Source organism: Ochotona curzoniae, unplaced genomic scaffold (assembly GCF_017591425.1).
Source record: "Ochotona curzoniae isolate NIBS_2020 unplaced genomic scaffold, NIBS_Ocur_1.0 contig_3520, whole genome shotgun sequence".
NCBI lineage: Eukaryota > Metazoa > Chordata > Mammalia > Lagomorpha > Ochotonidae > Ochotona > Ochotona curzoniae.
Window position 1 is genome coordinate 11043954 of NW_024465894.1, and position 20836 is coordinate 11064789.

Below are 20836 nucleotides of genomic sequence, written 5' to 3' on the forward strand. Positions count from 1 at the left end.
CATGGAATTTAGGAATTATACCTTTCTCCTGGAACCCTGCTCTCTTCCATCTAGCATACTTTGTCCCCTCTCCACATGTCTAATCCCTTGTGTTCTTATGAAGAAGCCATGTACTCTTTCCCACCACTTTCTATATCTTTTTGGTGAATACTGTCCTTGGTTTTTTGATTCCTGTAATCAGCTGTGGCCCCTACTCCACATGTGTAACATTAGCAGCCAGGTGTGGAAGAGAAGGAACCAGAAGATTAAGGTTGTGAATGAAGGCTGTAAATCTGGCTTCCAACATGTTGAGTTTGAGATGCTTGTGGGCCATACAAGAGACGGTTCAGCAGGTAAATTTGGCCACCAAGGCTGTTGTGAAACTTTCCCCTAATCCTCTTCTCTACCTGCAGCATGAAATCTAAAGAAAAGTCTGGGCTGGGGATGGACTTAGAAGTCATTTGCTTCTTGATTGTAAGTGCTCTACAATAGCTTAGACTCAAGGTTCCGTATTAGGTTTATCTTTTCTTGATCAATCAATGCATTTTACCATAGGTAAGAAAAACAAGCACAAGAGACCTCATAGGATGTGTACCAGGGCCCCTTCCCTCTTCTCTCAACTTGCAACACGTCTTCATACCAGGAAGACAAGCCAGATTGCCTCGTTAGCAAAGCCAGGTCAAACAGTACAAATGTCTCCAAGCATTTACCCTGTGTGTGACAGGTGAATGAGAATGGTTCCACAGAGATCGTCCCCAGTCTGCCTCTCACCTTTGAACTCATTCCCCTAGAAAGCTCAGGTTCCCCTAGTGAGTCACAAGAGATTGCTCCGATGAGTATCAATCATAGAATGATATATGCCTGTCCTATAGCAGGTCCGAGTATTGGGACCTAAGTGAGACTGCTAGATGGTGCACAAATCAGTCAAGGTTGTGGTTTCACCGTGACAAGCAGCCTTTCCATGTGGTCCTTCAGTCTCTCATGGTCAGATACTTTCTTCCAAAGTATTTGTTGGATACCTTATGTCTAAGATGGTGCGAAATGGCACAAAAATAATGACAGCTCTCTTACATTGAGTTCTTACTAGGCATAGGTGTACTTTGTACTTTGTTGAATTATTAAATTAACATAATAATAAGTACTGTCATTGCCCTGTTTTGCAGATGGAAAGCTAAAAAACAGAGAGGCATCTGGTGCCTTAAGTAATGGAAATGGGTTTTGAACCTATGCACCTTGACTGCAGAATCCAAGTTCTTCTAATGATTTTATGTTTTGTTTAGGAGACAGATATATAGATAGAAAGTGTGAAGGAGAGAACTCCTGTATGTTCGTTCACTACTCATATACCCATAATAGACAGGGCTGGACTGGGCAAAGCCAGGAACTGACAACTCAGTTCGGGTCTCAGCTGTGGGTAGCAGGAATCCACTTCTTGTACCACTGCATCTTTCCTCCCAGAGTCTACACTGGCAGGAACCTAGAGTCATGTGATGGAGCCAGGCATCATGCTCAGTTATTGAAAATGAGACATGGGCATTACAACCACTGACGGCTAACTGCCCATCTCCTGAACCTAAGCTCCCAACTATTGATGTGTATGTACAGACATGTACCACAACACAGCCTAGCCAATAACAGACAACATATACATAGCAGCGATCCTATGAGAGTTTGTCACCTGGTGACATCATAGCCATTTTAATGTGTTTAGATAGACTCTATAAAATTTACACAGCAAGAAATTGCCAAATGACGCATTTCTCCAAAACTTACCCCTGTGGTTTAATTGACGCACATCTGTAATTGCATGTCAGCATCTTATTTTGAGATGTGCCCATCACAAAAACATAGCCTTTTTGCTCAATTGTATATGTAATATACTTGACTCAGTCACTCATGGGTAGTGGAAACTTTTATTTTCAGCTTTGTGCTTTTCTTAGTGTTCAGTTTTTATTGTGGGCATATGTTACTTTGCAGTGAATTAATTTGCCTTTTCAATTACGTTCCAAATATTTCTAGAAATACAAGGCATAATATAAGAAGACTACAAACTTACCACCAACACTTAACAAATACAGTCTTGTCACACTAGCTTCGGAAAGTTTTAAGAAATAGAACATTCTGTAACCATTTATCTATTAATGGACAATTTGGTTCCATTACCTGCCAGGTGTTGGCTCTAGCCATCTATGGATTTATAAAAGTAAAATGAAAACGCCTACCTAAAGTTGCAGCAGGAATTGAATTACATGTGTCTTCAGCACAGTGCTCCACACAGAAAGAGCAGCGAGTCATGATTTGCTCCTGTTGCTGCCGCAATTGCCAGCCTCATCTTGGTGAAGGCTTTAGCACAGAACCAAGCAGGACTCAGAATCTGCATTCCCTTCTCTCCTATCTTGGTCCAAGCCAGGCATGATGAGGACAGAGCAGCCCTGGCAGGTATAGATTGGCCTAAGATTGGTTCCAGAAGATAATACAGTTCACACTACCGGTTGCTCCCAGCAAGCAGCAGTAAACCCCACATTTTATAAAATAAAGAAATAAATAAAAACAAACCACGGGTTTGAAAATACAGAACTCATAACCAATGATTCCCAGACATTATGTCAAAACTCTCAGGAGGAGAATTCTACCCAAGCCTAGTAAAATTATACCCTGTGTCTGCTTGTCTGACACAGTGGTGTTTAAATTGGGCTCCCCACGTCTGAGGATTCCATGCCAGCCTTCTCTTTTTCCCCAGCACACACGAATGGTAGACAACACACCAAGCTACTCAACCTCAATTTACTCAAATTTTGGACAGTTTAATGTAAACCTTCAATACAGAAAGGATTCCCCCCAGCTTCAAACATGTCGGTGTCACTTCGAGTCAGGACTCCCATGCTGTCTCTGGCCTCCGTGACAGCAGCTCAGAAAGAGCCCTATGAAGTCATATGCCTTGGTGGACCTGCATCTTCTAATCTTGCTGTCTCCTTGCCTTTCTCTTGATTCCAAGAAAACTCTTTGCATCCCATTCTTCACCCAGCATCTCTTTGTCAGCACTTGTGCTTGAACTACTTTTTAAGTAAGAGGCAAGAACATAGAAAATGGATATTTGTCCAAAAACTTAGACCACAACACTTCTAGGGAACCTCACCCAGAGTGGGGAAGTTGGGATTTGCTAGGACTGGTCTGAATGCGTAGCCTGAATCTGCCAGGAAGGGAGTGAGAGAAGTGGTTTCTTGAAGTCACTAGTTAAGGGTTCAGCGCACGAGCTACTCCCCAACCGAGTACTGAGGAGACCCAGCTCAGGAGCCCATGTACACTAAGAGACAAATTTTAAGACAAGTCCCAAGTCCAGGGCTTTGTGAGCAGTGGGAGGGCATTGCTTCTAAGTTCAGAGAAGACCTTTCCTGGCATCGGATGCCTGCAGACCCTGCTGGATACAGCGGCAAGAGGACTTTGAAGGGAGCAGTTCAGGCCCTGACCCAGGAAGCCTCCCGCAGTCTGACCTCAGAGGCCAGGCCCCCTCCCCAGCACCTCCACATCCAAGTCGAAGCAGCTCAGCAAGCTGCCAGAGCCAGCAGGTGGCTCTGAAAATGCCCCGTGTAATTAGAAATCTCATTTCCATTCCTGGTTTCTGGTTTGCATGGCAAAGAGAGTCATTTTTTTTTTTTTAACTGGAATGATTATCCCCTCCCTGCAGATGTCTTCAAAGGCTTAGAATCCAAATGGGGCTCTCTGAGACCCAGCCTCCCAGGCCACCCCTGCACACAGGAAGTCACTCCTTAGTGAGCACAGATGGGGTTTTGAAGTGCACAAAGTGCTGACGTGACAGAAAAGAATGGTCACAAGGGCAAATGTCAGCATCTCTCCTGGTTCCTGGAGCTCAGGAGAGAGTGGCTTTATACTCACCTTCACTCAGGGTGAATTCATCTTGGGATGCCTGGGATTATCCCAGCTAGCAGTGAATCTCCAGTGCCTGGGAAGGTCCTTAGTACCAGGTCAGCTGGACGGCAGATCACCCACCTTCATGCTGCTTGCGGGGCACTCCAGATAGGCTAATCCTGATAGCTTCAGTTGTCAGCAAAAAGGCCTTTTGTATTGACTGTTTAGCTATCTATCTATCTATCAATCATTTATATATCCATCTATCTACCTACCTACTGATTGATTGATTGATTGATTTGAAAGTCAAATTTACAGAGAAGAGACACAGAAAGAGATCTTCCATCTGCTGGGTCACTCTCCAGATGGCCACAATGGCCAGAACTGTACCAATCTGAACCCAGGAAATAGGAGCTTCTTCCAGGTCTCTCATGTGAGTGCAGGGACCCAAACACATGGACCATTCTTCACTATCTTCCCAGGCCATAAACAGGGAGCTGGATCAAAAGTAGAGCATCCAGGACTCTGGGATTTGAACCAGTGCCTATATGGGATGCCAGCATCGAAAGTGGAAGCTTAGCCCACTGTGTGACAGCATTGGCCCCACCCATTTATTTTTAGAAAGCATTAAGTTCCTACTGTTTGAGATAACCAAAGAATAACACAGAGTAGTGGGCTGCCAGGCTAATGCAGGGACTCTCAATGTGCAGGAACCCATAGAGGCTCCCTGACAGGCATCAGGGAAGGTCTATCAGTGTCTCCCAGAACTGCTGCACAACTCTCTGCGCTAAGGCATCCTTCATCTTAAGAAGCTTAAGGGTCCCTGGATGAAGAAGCAAACTACATAGCACTGTGTTGCTCAGGGTGTGCTCTGCAGATCACAGATAATACAATCCCAAAATACCCCAGTCACAGCTGAGTTTCCTCTGGAAGTAATGTCTAGGAGGAAGGCTTGTATGCTGCTCTCTCTTGTAGAGAAGTAGTCTCTAGGAACAATAGGTACTGGGAATGAGAAGGAGATAAAGTCATTGCAAAATATGTCTCAAAGCAGGGGCAACAGAAGCTCAATCCTGCAGGGGTCTTCAAAGGATCTATGGGAAATATTTTTCAGAATGTCAACCCAGGGTCCAACTAATGGGAACTCCTTGTCTCCCCCCAGTGACCAAAAAAATGCTTCTTTTTGTTAAGATTCACCTGGTTAGATCAGGTCCAGTAAGAATAAGCCTGTTTATCATTAACATTAAGCAAGTGGTTAGGGACTATAATTTTATCTGTAACATCCCTTTTATTATGTAACATAATATAACCAAAGAATTGACATACTATTAAGCCCTGCCAGCATTCCTGGGAAGGGGATTGTAAAAGGTCTATCCACCAGGGAATGACAATCTTAGAATTCAGCCTGTTGAAGTACAGCCTATCCATGCAGTCAGATAGAAAAATCAGCTTCAGAGCAGGTGAGTTCTTTATCTTGGATCACACAGCATTTACTTAGAGAACTGATAGGATTCCCTCAACCTCCCTGGTCTGCAGATGGACAATGTCTGAAACCAACCTTACCCAGAGGTCGATAGTAACTGAAGCTATGCATCCTTCCCTTCTAAGGGGCAAGACTTAGATGGAATAAACAGAGGTCACAGTGAAGGATCCACTAACTCCAGTGCACTTTAGCAGTGAGCCAGGAAACCTTTTTGCATAAAGCATCTGCTTATGAGACAAAAAAGAATGATGATAACTATGGCATACCCAATCTAAAGACATTCAAATTCAATTAAATGCGCTCACACACACACACATACACTGCTATTTAAACAAAACAAATATGCCAGATAAAACAGTCCCTCTAGCCAACAACAGGGAAACCCAAGATCAAACTACTTTCCCCTTTGCCGAAAGAAGCTCAATGAAGTAAAGAAAAGGCTAAAATAATATTCTAGTCCATTCACGGCTACATTATCAAAAATGAAAACCTCTGGCTTCTCAGTTTCCTATCACTTGGATCAGAAATGTGCCAGATAAGCTACATATGCCTTATTATATAGATATTCAATGCTTATGTATATATACACACAGTAGAGATTGCGAGATTTATTCCTACAAAAGGTCAGATAGTAAATATTTTAAGCCTTCTAGTCATACAGCTTCTGTTCCAAGTACTCAGTGCTACTATTCTAACATAAACCAAAGACAACACAAAATGAATATGCATGGCTGCATCCCAATAAATCTTTATTTATCACAATAGACAATGTGTTAGATTTATCCCATGAGCCCTAGTTTGCCAATTCCTGGTGTAGATTGTAGGCTTTGAGGCCAGGAGACCCAACCTCAATTGCTTTCTCTTCCTCTTATGTTGGATGACTTGAAGAAATTCACTCTAATTTTGAACCTCTGTGTCCTTGTTTAAGTGACATGTGGTAGATAGTGTAAGTGACCACCAAATGTCCATGTGATCTAATATTCCCACCCACCTCCCCTCGAGCTGTTCTGTGGAGCCGTGGACTGAGTTCTGGTCCAGAGGATAAGCGTGAATGTGATGTTGGACACCTCCAAGCCTGGCCCTAAATGTATCATGACCTCATTTGCTCTACAGTAGTGGCACTGGGGGGCCATGTGTCTCAGATGCTCTAACTACAACATGGATGAGAGCCAGCCAACCCCCTAAACTGAGCTAAAGTGAAAAAGAAAATGCTCCTGTATCGAGACACTTGGGTTTAGAATTTGTATGTAGGGACAGCTAGAACAATGATGCTAATATAAATGCCTGTGTCCCAGGGTCTTTGTGAGCAGGTAAGGGGACTGATACGTCAAACACCAAGTCCAGGACTTCACACAGAGAATGAATTCAACACACATTAGCAGTCATAATGTATTGATTATAAACTATATTGCCAGTAGTTTACGGAATATTTCAGAAGAAAATTCTAGAAATAAGTCAACTAACTTTGCTGAAAGATACCAAAACACTAAGATTTTTTTTTAAATGTTGAAAATAACATTTTGATGTGGAAAATGCTGATTCTGCATATCCTACCAAAAAAAAAAAAAAGACATCATGTATTAACTCTCCTTAAGAGAAGGAAGAAAGAAGGAAAATATTTTTTAATTTTTGCATCTCTATTCAACATTCTCTGTACTCAGCACATTTCTAAACAGGCGTACTCTGTGTGTGCTCTGGGCTGTCTGCTAATTCAGCCATGGTCCTCAGCCCAGTGGTCAGAGCAGGTGGTCACTAGGCCTCTGCCCAAGGTGATCTGTTAGTAAAACAGGAGCGGTAAGTTCATGGTTAAAGGCTGCTCCTGGAACCCTTGGCCCTTTGTCCTGGACATAGGTGGAGGTAAAGCCTGATTGAGGATGTCAGTACAGCCTCTACCATTTAGAGAACAGAAAGAATATACTTATAAGCACGTTTGTGTTTCAAGCTCAAATCCCCAATTCCTTTGTCAAAGGAGAGCTAATACATGTATGAGCTAATGCTGGATTCTGAGCAGGGAACTTTGAAGAGGTCAAGTGGGGAGACCCAATGAAGTGAGAAAGGGCTATAGATGCCCTGAAGAACAATAAGGAATCCGCTCTTAAGGGTGAGAAATATGGTTGTCATCAATAATTTCATGATGTATGCATATGTCAGATCACTACATTACATTGCACTCCACACAAAGAATTATTGCATCAATTCAAAAATCAAGTAAAATTATTTATAAATGCATAAGGAAGTAGCCAACAGGCCAGCTTGCAGTTCACAAAAATAACAAGCAAGATTTTCTCAAAGTTGGGCTAAACCCCAAACCCAAACCCATCTTTCACCACATAGCCTGCTTTTAAAGAATAGGCCACACCCTGCTGAGAGCTCTAACTACATACCTCCTTTAACTCAGACCTCCCAAAAACCTGAGAATTTAGTGCACCATTATCCATTGTCATCCAGAAATCACTGATGCAAGCATTGGCCCTCAGAAGCTCTTTCCTGGGTCACACAGCTATTAAGTGGTAGAACCAGGATTTGAGTATAAGTAATCTTGATTCCAAAAATGGATGACTTCACTACAAGGCTCTGAGGTCTCATAACTACCAATGGCCGAGAAAAGTACCATATATTAATTTCTATTTCAAATACTTAATGTATCTTATTTTAATATTCACCAGTCTTTGATATTGGTACTTTTACCATGGTCATTTGATAAGTTGTTTTTTTTTAAAGAGCCAAAGACCAAGTGGTTCCCCCAAAGTTATAGGGCTAGCAAGTGCACTATTACAATCCAGATTTTCTACTCTTAATAGAGCACAGGGTCTCGAGTCTCCCAACAATACACCACCAGTGAAGAGATGAGGCTTCCCTGGGGTTGACCTTGCCAAGCCTTCTTGGTCCAGATCTTTGTCTTTTCCTCTCATTCTCAGACCTGGAGACTGTGATCTGGGAGCACCCTGACCAGAAGGCCAATAGATTTAGTGAGCAGGATTCTAGTTGAGTATGACCTTCTGCACATGCCAATTGACTTTAGCGACATGTAAATGATGGGTTGTAAATCAGGAAGCAGGCGGTCCCATCATGAATCATCCATTCCCCTCCAAGCTCATCAAGACAGGCATGCATAAATTCTGGGTAGGCTGTGGCAGGTGCTGTCCTTTAGATTTCCAATTAAATGAGCCCTAACTTTGCTAGGTTCTCAGTGGGGAGGCTGTGCATTAATATGCTAATGAGCAGTTCAAGAAATATCCACAAGAACTTCTTGGTACTCACATGCAGGACTGTGGTCCTCTGTTCTTCACTCCTGTTTAGAATGGAGCAGCCAGATAGGAAACTCAGGCAGGATTATCTGTAAGGGAATAGGGAATGCTTCAGTGCAGAGGCCATAGGTTAATGGTTGGGTATCCACATTGACACCTCCTGAAAAGATGCAGATGTGAGGATGCACAAGGCAGCATCATCTTTTTAATGAGTCTAGCACAACTTCAGAATCGTTATCTACCGTTATGTAAAGAGGTAGTGATGCTGTCACGCTGTAAAGCTTTTATAAAGCATGTTTTCCCAATGGCCTTGGTTGGAGCACATTCCTATTGAAGGGTGACAAATTCTCTTGGGCTAAACATGAGCCTTGGGTACCAGTTCTGCTTTGGTGCATTCTCATTGTCCATCCTGAGGCAATTTTCCCCACATAACCAATCACAGTTTAGTAATAAATAGAAATGTGGGAATGCCTATGGCAGGACTTTGGCCATCATAGCCTCCCGTGTTTTGGCTTTTCTGTTGTTGTTGTTGCCATTCTCTCTTTCTTAACATGATACAGTGGAGTTTTTGTACTTAGACAATTTATTTATCCTCTTTGGGTTACCTAAGATAGAAAAACTATATAACATATCTTTACTAAAGATAAGGACAAAAGCAGTGTTATCTAGTATGATAACCAAAATAGTATCAGGAAGAAAATGGTTTATGCATTTTTGTAGATGCCTCACCTAGAATCAGCCTTCATGGGACTATGCCCTCTTATTGGCAGAACCTGAAGATCCACATCCCAGCCCTTATCCACCAAGATAAAATGAATGAGACTTAGTGTCTGGAGCTGAGTAAAGGAAAGGAAACAGATGAAAGAGATCAGAGATGAGGAAAGAAAACAAGACCCACTGCCTGTCTCTTTCCCACCCAAGAAGTCTGCAGTACATAACACAGATTCAGTTAGAAAAGCAGAGAGTGGCTTTGCATCATGCTGGGACCTGTGTGTGATTGTCAGCAGCTTAACAACAGGAATCTCTTTCTGCTACAGACTGTATCTCTCCGCCACTCCTGATATACCTACCATTAATGTAATCATGAACAGACTGCATTAACAACAGAGCCAATTTCATCAAAGAAGCCATAAAATCTCTTAAAGCACCCCAGAACCCGTTCAAGTTTAAAATACTTTTCTAGTCTCTGATTGTTTGGTTCAAAGGCCAGCCTCATCTTTCAGCCTCATTTCTACACTTATGGAGCATGAGTAACTCTGGATGTACAAAGGAATTGCCTCTAATCCAGCCAGTCTTGTTGGGTTTAAAAAAAGAAAAAGTCTTCCTGGAGAGTATGAAGTTCGAGCTGAGTCCTGTACAACAAGTAGATGTCGATCAAGCAAAATGAAAGAACCCAAAGACAGGAGCCCCAGCATGTTCAGGACTTCATGAAGTCCTTGTATAGAGAATGGGTGGCATGGGGCAGAATGGATAAATATGAACCCAGAACGACCAAATCATGAGAATCCTTGTAAAACCACTTAGCTAAGGAGCAGGCACACTGTCCAGAAAACACTGAGGAGCCTCTGAATGGTCTTCAGCAAGGGAGTGGTCAGATTAAACTAAAAAGTGACCAAATTAACTTTGAAAGATTGCTCTGCCTACTCTGTAGCAAGGGAAGCTAAAGGGAAAGCTGGGATTTGAAAGGATGACAGCCGAGCCCTAAGTAACAATATCTGGTGATGGAAAGGCTGAGAAGACTAAAGGCCCATGAGACAACCCAGATATAAGCAATAGGAGGAGACCCCAGCACCACCCCAGGCTACAGGGGTAGCTGGAGGGGCAGCATTGGCAGAGCCGATCATCAGCTGGAGTTTCAGACCATGGGACCCACATAGCTGCAGGGTCTTTATCTCTGGCGGGACCCAGCATCTGCTGTAGACATCTTGTAGATCAGAGTGGAGACAGTGAACAGCTCTTCTCCATCCTCCCCTCTATCACCTTCCATTTGCCCCATTCCTTTCCCCAGCACTTCCCATCAAAACCAATCCCAGTTGAACCAGCTGAGCTAGGAACGTTGGAAATACCCCACCCTTGTGAGGGTTAATTCCTGTCAACAGAAAAAACAAATAAGGCATAGGCTGACCATGATGCAAATTGGCCTCTATGCAGTCCCCTGAAGAGTCAGTGCACAAGCCTGTGGTTCTGCCCACAGCTGATAGTAGGCAGCTGCAAAGAATAAAAAGAGAGAGAGAGGGGGGCTGTCAACAACCAGCTCCCTCTGTCTTCCCCTCGCCCTTCTCAAGCAGTCCAGCTGGACTCTGCAGAGAGTGGGCAGTGAGCATCCCATTGCAGAGAGCTCCTCCGGGGCGTCTCAGGTCTTCTCTCCCAGTCTTGTCGACAAGCTGTTCCTAAGGCACAAGGCAGACCTGGAAAGGCTGTGTGGGTCTCAGAGCCCCGCTGGCTGCTCCGGAGTTATTTTTATCTCTCATTTCCTTGCATTATGACAATTTACATACTTCAGCAGACACATTTGGACACATGAGTGTCCAAAACACAAACCAGGAACAATAACACATCACCAGGAGCATCGCAGAAACCCCAGCCCGGAGGCGTTTTCGGAAATCAGTTGCTGAAACAAGTGGTTCCCTCAGCCCGAGAGGGAGAATTCTCAGCAACACTCGACAATAAGTGGACGTGATGAGGACCACCAGCGCTGTAATTCCTGCCGGATTGCACATTGAAGGCTGCATTCAGCGTGCGCAGCCCATCAGAGCGGGCATTGTTGGAATGAATACGAAGGGATTGCAGAGTGAATTGCTGCTTCATTGCCAAGTGCTTCCGATTCCCTGCTCCTACCATCTGTGTCCTCCGGAAGACATGCAGAAGCAGAGGGCCAAACAGGAGGCTGGCTCCAGGCTGGTGGGAAGGAAGGAAGGAAGGACAGCTCCCCAGGCAGGGGGAGCCTCCAAGAAGGGGTGGCAGCATACTTAGGGTGCAAAGAGTGCAGGAAAGCTCATTGTCCCTCCATGATCAAGTTCCAGACTTAGAGAAACCTGAAAACACAGCCAGATATAAGAACCCCACTGCTGCTCATGTATTCATCCCTTGCTCCTAGAAACCCAAACACCTGTATTCATGGAAGTGCAGATGCACACGTCCACACATGCCCATAAATGTGCACTCATTGAACAAATAGTGATGTCTTGAATTGAAAACTTGATCAAGCATGTGACCCATGCCTTCCTGGAGTTTACCTTCACATACATACATACACATGGGCACACTCACAAATACATGTGGACACAGGTGCACACACATACACGTACAACCAGTCATATGCACACAGAAGCACCAACACCAATACTCACACTCCAGTCTCACATATACATATTATATGCAGCACAACTGAAATGCAGCACCAGCCTGAGACAATAATGAGCCACTGAGCTGTCCGGTGTGCTTTCATTCTGGAAGCATGCGTCCCTTTTAACTCAGAGGTTCCCAGCCCAGGATCATTGCTCTTACCAACGGCGTGGCTGCCCTTTGGTTCTTCAACTTGACTGCTATATATTCAGCACTTTCAGTTGTTCCTATCTCTCATGTGAGATTAAAATGCCACAGTGATAAGGCATGTGGAAGTGGAACTGTAGTTCACAGGGCAGTCACTTTCTCTGCCGTGTGTAGTTTAATACAAGAACATCAGCTCCTTGGAATCACCCACGCAGAATACTCCCAACTTTCCTCTTCAAGTTCAATCTCACAGCAGTAACTAACATTTATGGAACCCAACATTGAATATAAATTGGCCTCTGAGCATGTTCAGCCGTCTGCAGAGGCATGGGGCCCTGCAAGGACAAAGCCTGTGATTCTACTGAACATTTCATTTTCTCCACCAGTCCATAAAGAGAGCATTGCAAGTAGGTCCATTTTACAGATGATGCAACTGAAGCTTGGTAAGGTTAGGTGATGGGTCCGATGACCCAGCTATCTGGAAGGCCCTGATGGGCCAGTGGAATATGGGAGTTCAGATAAGCTGATCCTACATGTCCAATGTTTGTGTCTATTAGCTATCGCTGCAGAACAAAGCAACCTGATCTCACTATTACACATGTTTCTGGTACCAATTTGGATTGATTAGGCCATTCTTGGTTAAGGTTTCATATGGTATCAGGAGCAGGAGCAGAACCAGGCAAAAGTGGGCATACATTTTAAGGAAGGTGTCAAAAAAATTTAACACTCTAGGTAAAATATTTTTTAGCCAATACTTTTTTAAAAAATCAAAATAATCATTGATGAAAAAGTTTCAGAATTTTAAAGATAGGACTGGTGTCACTGAATTTCCCTTTTGTCTTGGCCCTGTTGCTGACACTCACCAGACTCACTCCAGCCCCAGCGCCAGCCTCAGCACCAGCCCCAGCACCAGCCCCAGCCCCTTTCAAAGAGTCAAAAATACCTGCAGGTTCAGTCAGCACACAGCAGGTGTTTACACTGGGAAGAAACAAGCTGCTTGGGCCTGGCTGCCCAGGGCTCCTTAGGCATCTCGCTTCCATGTGGTCTCTCTATAGGGCGTCTTCAGATTAGTGAGACTTCTTTTTTTTTTTTTTTAAAGATTTATTTTTTATTATTTTTTCATTGGAAAGGCGGATATACAGAGAGGAGAGACAGAGAGGAAGATCTTCCGTCCGATGATTCACTCCCCAAGTGAGCGCAACGGGCTGATACTATGCCGATCCGAAGCCAGGAGCCTCTTCCGGGTCTCCCACGCGGGTGCAGGTTCCCAAAGCTTTGGGCCGTCCTCGACTGCTTTCCCAGGCCACAGGCAGGGAGCTGGAAGGGAAGCGGGGCTGCCGGGATTAGAACCGGCGCCCATATGGGATCCCGGGCGTGCAAGGCGAGGACCTTTAACCACCTGCGCCACCGCGCCGGGCCCAGATTAGTGAGACTTCTTAAAGAGAGGGTCAAGGCTCCAAGGACAAGGGCCCCAGGAGAGCCAGGCAGAAGCCATGTACCTTTAAGAACCAGCTTGGATTGCCACACAGCCTCATTTCCCTAGGATGCTATTTATTAGAAGTGAATCACTGGGGCCAACCCCCTATTCCAGGGGAGAAATAAAAGCTTTATTTCCTGGCTGACACATGTTCTCCAACCCCCAAACTCTCAAGTCACTGCCCTATGAATAGACAGGCAATCTCTCCTTATTGCAGCCTGTATGAGGCAGCTGCCCCCAAAATATTAAAAGAGTGTTTAGGTCATGTGTCTTGTGTGTGCCCAAGTCTGCATGCATCAGTGAAGCTGGCTCTACATGAGAGGATCCGGGCATCCAAGCTTCAGAACATGGCCTTGGCACACCCAGCAGCTACCCTGCCTCCTTCCTCATCACAAGGTCAATTTGGGAGGCACTGGCAGGTACTTTTTTCAACCTATCTCATTAGTCATCAGCTATTATATGGAGCAAATGAGACAATTGGACCCTTTTTTTTTTAATCGTGAATAATGGTGGGAAGGAAGTCTTCTTGCCTCGGAGGTCCATGATGGGCACCTTTGAATTTGGACAGCTGTCCTGGAAATACCTGCTTTATAACTTGCTGCAAAGACCTAAAGCAGATCTTTTTCAGGCATCTTATTTTCTTTTTTTCATCTGTAAAATGGAAACAGTCATGACCATCTTATTATAAAAATGCAATGGCCCAAGCCTGAAATGGGGTTATGGAGCAGGGACTCTGTCACCTCAGTCCCTTTTCCCCCCATCCCTACCCTGCTCAAGGGCCCCAGGGGCAGTATCGCAAGGTCACTGTAGAGATGACCCTGGCACTGTCGCGTTGAAAGTGGTTGGATCCATTGGGACCTGAAGAGAATATGGCAGAGGGAGTCCATTCCAGGGAATTGGCTCTATCAGAGAGTGAAGGCTGAGACCAAACAGTGAATGACAAGAATGACGGCAGCAAGAAGCCACTACCACACTGAAGGACAAAGGGAAAAGGTGTGCTTCCTGGAACCTTGGGTCAAGGTCTTTATCCCCCCAAGAACAAGAGCCAAGAAACAAGTGAAGCTCCTGTCAGCCAAGAGAGCGAGGGAGAAGTGCCCTGGCAGACCTCCTCCTTCCTCACACCCTCCACTGGCCCAGCATGCCTTCTGTTGGCTAAATCCAGCCCCAAGTGCTTTGGGGCGGTTTGCAGGTGCCAGCCCTTGAATAGAATGGAACAGAGAAGGATAACAGATGAGACATAACAAACAAGACACAGAGTTGCAGCCATTATTTTAAGACCACAAAATCCAAGGATGGGTACTGGTGTGACATGTGCATTTATTGTAACTAAAATCACTATGTGGTAACCATTCCATAACATGATTTGGTCTCACAGCTTCTTATAGAGGAAATAACTATCCCCGCAACAGATGAGCATACTAAGGATTTAAATGCAGTGGTGTAGTAGGCTAACCTTCTGCCTGTGGCACCAGCATCTCCTATGAGAAGCTGGACCAGTTGTTCTCTTCTGATCCAACTCCTTTTAATGACCTGAGAAGGTAGCAGAGGGTGGCCCTGAATCCATGTGGGAGATCTAGAGGAAGCTCCTGGCTCCTGGTTTCAGATCAGCTCAGCTCTGGCCATTGCAGCCATTTAGGGAGTAAACCAGTAGATAGAAGATCTCTCTGTCTCTCCCTCTCTGTAATTCTGAGTCTTAAGTAAAGTAAAATAAATCTTTTTAAAAAAGTCTGCAGAATCAATGAGCCAGGACATCACGCCACACAATCCAGCCTCCAATCCCATACTCAAAACTACTTGGTTTGGAACTAAATGTGTTTTTGAATCAAACACACTCTTTTCCCAGAGCACTCATTTCTCACCCTGTATTCTCAGGTTCTCTGTTTCCCATCTACAAAATTAGGCTAACAGTTCTTTCACCCATGGGGCTGTTGTACAGGATAAATGAGATTCACTGCCTCTGTGAGCACTCAGAAGTGTGTTTTTGTTCTTCTAATTGCTGCTCTTCCTGACTCCATCTGTGAAAAAAAGAAAATCCAGATCCTTTCCAAAAAAGAGAGGACTCGGCCTAGCAAGAAATCTGTGGGGCAGCCAAAGTCCAAAATGCAAAGAGAACTCTCGCTGAGCTTCACTCTCAGTCTGTGTCAGATCTGTCTGGGATCTTCCACATCCTCCGGACACTCCTAGAGATCCTGCACCTGCACGGGATGGTTCCCCTCCACCTCAGGTACTTGTCTCTTCCATCCTGAAGCTGCACTTGAAGGAATGTGCCCAGCCGGTTTGGGGATGGTCTGGAAATGCCAGAGTGACCAGAGAACTCAGACAACAAGTAGCTCTCCACAGTGAGAGGCAGAAGCAAGTGGGAAAAGATCACAGCTCTTGGGTAGGCAGTTCTGGAGCATATCAGACATTCTCTCAGGGGATCCCCAGCAAAATTGAGCCCTAGATGCCCGAAACAATACCCAGCCAATAACACACTCAACAGTGATTCTCCTCTCTTTCTCCATTCCCTTCTCACTGTGATGCTTGAAAATGTCTGCCAGACAAACCACCTCTCCCCAAATCCTTGTCTCAGTGACTGCTGGGAGTCGGCTCTTTGGCAGTTGAAAGGGCTGAGACACTGTGTGCCAAACTAACCCAAGATATTTTTTATCTATACTTTTACGCCTCCTTCAGCCATTCCTCCAAACCTCTGCTTCTCTCCCCTCCCTACCATAAGCAGCAGTAGAAAAACTGCTCTACCCAAGCAGGAGTTCATCCAGCCTTTAGTGGGAAAACATCAGCAGACTGCACAAATGCTGAGTCCCTGGAACCAGTCTATCAGGCTGCAGATCTGCTTCCCTCTTGGATGTGGTAGAAGACTCTGAATTTTGAGGCTGTCTCTGGGTGAGTTCAGGCACCACTGTGGCTCTTCCTCCAACAGAGAGGGAAGTTGTAGGAATACATAGGGAGCTCAGCGGGATCCCCTGCAGAGTCAGGCTTCCTCTCTGCAAATTATTTTTTGCTAATCAATATGTTTAATAAATAATATTCCAGTTGATTTCATTACTGGCAATACACAAATCAATAGAAGGTTATTGCATGATAACTTCCCATTGATATTGTAATCCTTCTGATTTAATAAATGTTGCTTTTCTGTGGATTGCTGTTTGCATTAGGAATTGAAGGGAAGACCAGAAAAAAAGCAAAAAAAAATTCCATTTGTGAATCTGAGACTGCAGCTCAGTAACAAAGGACCACAGGATTGAGTGGGGGCTCTTTGGGACTGTCTTCCCTGGTCTGACTTTTACCCCAACACTGTCTAGGTCTTCCTTGAGCCTCACTATTGTATTTCAGAGCAAACTTGGGGAACAGTCTTGGCCCAGAAGCTTTCCAAACACTCTTTGGCAGGGTTTGATCTTTTCTTTCCTTTGCTCATTCCAGCCAGGAACTTCTTCCTAGAGGAAAACCCCAAACAGGAAGAACATAATTGGCATTGAATGATAACCCTGGGGCTTCAGATATGCTATCAAAGCCTAGCGTGTCAAAGCCACAAGGTGACTGAGTAACTGGCTGGCGCAGAGTCCCAACTACAAGGCCATGTGTAATAGGATCAGAATCTCCTGGAAACTTGTTAAAATACAAATTCCCAGAGATCGTGAGTCCATGGAGTTTCTTAAAAATTGCTTTAAAAAGTGTTCATTGAGGTATAGCATATTATTAAAGAGTATGTTTTAAAGGATAATAGAACTGTGACTCTCATACAAATGTGACATGAAAATGTGCTGAAAATTTTTAACTCAATCAGTAAGACATTAGAATGAATTCAAAGGAGAAATCAAAGCACTACCTTCTTGTCATTGGTTCAGTTCAAGCTGAAATAAGTTTACAAGTAGGTGTAACAGTAGCTTTGACAGTGTTGGAGAGGACTCAACTATCCCTCCATTATCAGAAAAAATCTGCTAGCATGTGAACAAGTATCAGCTACATTGTCCCCAGTTAACTACAGTTTACAGAGGGGTAAAAGAACTGAAAGACAGTGAAAGGCACTAAGCCCAGGCTGGAATGTCCCCTCCAAAACTGTTACTGAAATTTCCTTGCCACTGGGATGGTATTGGGTGATGGGACCTTCAAAGAGCTGAATTGGTCATGGGGTCCCACCTTTGTGAATGGCTTCAAGCTGGTATCCGGAGTGGATTACTTGCTCATCAACATGGCTTTGTCATAAATGAGCTGTCTTTCCCGACTATGCTTTCACCAGGTGATGCCTCCTACCACACCATAATGTGTGCCGTAATGCAACAAAAAGGGCCTTTCCGGATGCGAGCACCTTACAAATGGATTCCATCCTCCAGAACAAACACAGGAAATCCTTTGTCTTTATAAATTGCCCCACCTGTAGTGTTCTGCGATTGCAACAGAAAAGAGGAAGGCAGCTCCCAAAGACCCAACTCAGCCAGCATGGCTCTGCTGTGCAGTTCTGACATGAGCTATTTGGAATCAGTTCAGCTGTCATAGGTTAGGGCACAGTCCATCCCAAAGACTGTCATCTGACTTCAGATTCTCCAGAATACCCACACTGCTGCCTAATTGGCTACGAACGCAGAGCTTCCCTCTACTTGCACAGGTTCAGTAATTCACTAGGATGAGTCAGGGAATCAGGAAAGGGCAGCACTCGGTTACTGCTTCATGACAAGGGATACAAAGGAAAGCCAACTGAAGACCCACAGGATACAGTCTGAGAGAGCTCTCTCCACATTCACCAGGGAAGTTCACCTGAACTCTGATGCCCAGGGTTTCCACTCAGGTTTCATTGGGAGTTGAATGAATTCTTGATCGTGTGGCTGGAATCAACCTCTGTCCTGTCAGATGTCTCAAGGGTGTGAGTAACTGTCCCACATCCATCCCTCTGCATCACTGCCTTTTCCACTTCCAACATCCAGCCCACATTTTGCTAAATTAAGGACTTTTCCTAAGGACCTGGGAAATCCCCCACAGAATACCAAAATCCTCAAAGATTAAATTGTTCTGTCCTATGAGTTCCACCGGAAATATCGGCTTGTGTTTAACACATACTGGTTTCTCTTTTTATGTCTAGCTCGGTCTTCATTGGCAGGAAGTTTCAGGAGATGAAATCAATCAATAAAACTGTACCGATGAAAGGAAACATCAGGGAGCAGTCTTATAATATGCATCTCTTATTAGCAATAGTCATCATGATGATAACTCTTCATCGAGTGCCAACCAAAATATTCGCTCTTTATCAATGCTCCGCTGAGTTAAAGATTTTTATTCCCATTTTACAGATGAAAAAAAGTGAGCTCCACATGATCAGTCTGCTTAATGGAATGTCACACATCCAACAGGAGTCTGTGGCATTAAACTGTGGTCCTATTTCTAGAATTCTCCAGCTCCTGCTTCGCATACCTCATGCAGTGACTTGGGTCTATTACTTTTGGATAACATGTGTCAGTGTTTGAGAAGAAAACAGTCTTATCTCACATTCTTAACACAGTTAGCAGATGTAAGGCATGGGCTCCCAGGGAAGGCTGCCTCGTTCCCAAAATTCCCCACCTCTGCTCTTCTGGTCCAAGTGATACAGCTCCCTTTTTCCAGGAAAGAGGGGTTCATGTAAGAGGAGGGAGGAATCTCTAGCCAAAAGGGATCCTTGTGCCATTCATTGCAACCCCGAATCATGGTGAATTTTATTGTGAAAGACAGAATTGGCATTAATTCCAAAAAGTCTATCAGAGACAGATCTGTTAGGAAGGAAAAAAGTAAAGCTCTCGAGGGGAGCATTGCTGTGGGTTACTGACATCATAATAATTTGTTAGCCAAACTGGAACTTTGGAGAGTCTAGGAAGGAGCTATTTCACTTGTACCAAAGCCACCTGCACAACTGGGCTAAATGCAGGCCGAGCAGGGCATACGGCACCTCTGTCCTACAAATGGAGCACAGGAGATACAGGGACAAAGCCTCCGCTGCGGCACCTTACCTATCAGCAGAGCATCCTACTGTGCGACTTTCCCCCCAACGATTAGCATTATTATTGCCCTTTAAATATGTCATAGTCAAAGATTTGCTTCATTATTCAGTGTGATTGCCATTGATTTTTGAAGCTCACATCTTCTTCCCGAGGGAAACACATCTTCAGCAAAATGATAGAAGGAAATGGAAAAGAAGGAGTCGATTTATAGGCGTTCATTTTACAGGCATCGCTTTAGGGATACAGCTGTCTCAAAGCAGCACTTCCCAAAGGATGGGCTAGCAACCACCTGCATCAGGATCACCTGGGAACTTGTAAAAATGCCGATTCTTCTGTCTCAATGCAGACTTACCCATGACTGACCCTTTGAAGATGAACTTGGAAAATATGAGGTTTTAGCAAGGCCCTTGGAGGTTATGTCTACAGCAAGGCACACAACAGGCCTCCACACCAAGAATTCCTGGTAGTGGTTGCCCAAGGCCTGATTTTTCTGTTCATACACTGGCTTGTAGGACCTGAGGCATGAGATGTCCTGGCAAGGGCTGTGTAAATGCTGCCCCTGAAGAACAAGAGTCCTGGCAACCTCCATCCAGGACATCAAAAAGAGACTCCAAACCCCCATGGACGTGCCAGGGCTGGCTCCACCATGTGCAGAGGCAGCTGGTCTCTCCGGCAAGCAGAATGGGCAGGTTCTTGGCTATGGCATCTGCCAGGAGGAGCAGATAATAGGCCTGATTTATGACACACAGCATGGGACCTGGCTGCGGAGCTCAATCACTGTGGCTCCCCATGGTGGGGTTCATGCGCTGTAACGGGCCTGGAAATTGGAGAGGAATTTACCTCCTGCTGCCGAACATTACATAACAATCAAGGGAAACAAGCAGAAGCAGGAGGGGGCCTCCTCCTTAGCTGGCACTGGCAGCCTGGCACAGCAAAGGCAGCAGGACAGGGAGTTGTCTTTTGATATTCTCCTGCTCTGGGCAACCAAAGGGAGTGGGTTCCAGGGTGGCCCAGCTAGAGCAAGTGTCAGAAACAGTCAAGCCCAAGCATAGTCAGCAGGGCAACTTCTGCAAGGAATGGCTGGGGAAAGTGCTGCTACCATCCTCATGTCAGTAGGCCACCAGATCTGATTCTCATAGCACTCAAGGAGCAGACATCAGTTAATAACCCCCTCAGTTGCAAATGAGAACAACCTGAATGGACCTCACTGATTGACATATGCAGTATGGGAGGTAAGGTATGGAAAAAGATTGAGGTGTGCCAGGAGACAGGACCCAGATCAGGAGATCCCCTAGATCATGAGGGAGAATTTGGATTTCCTTCCCAATGC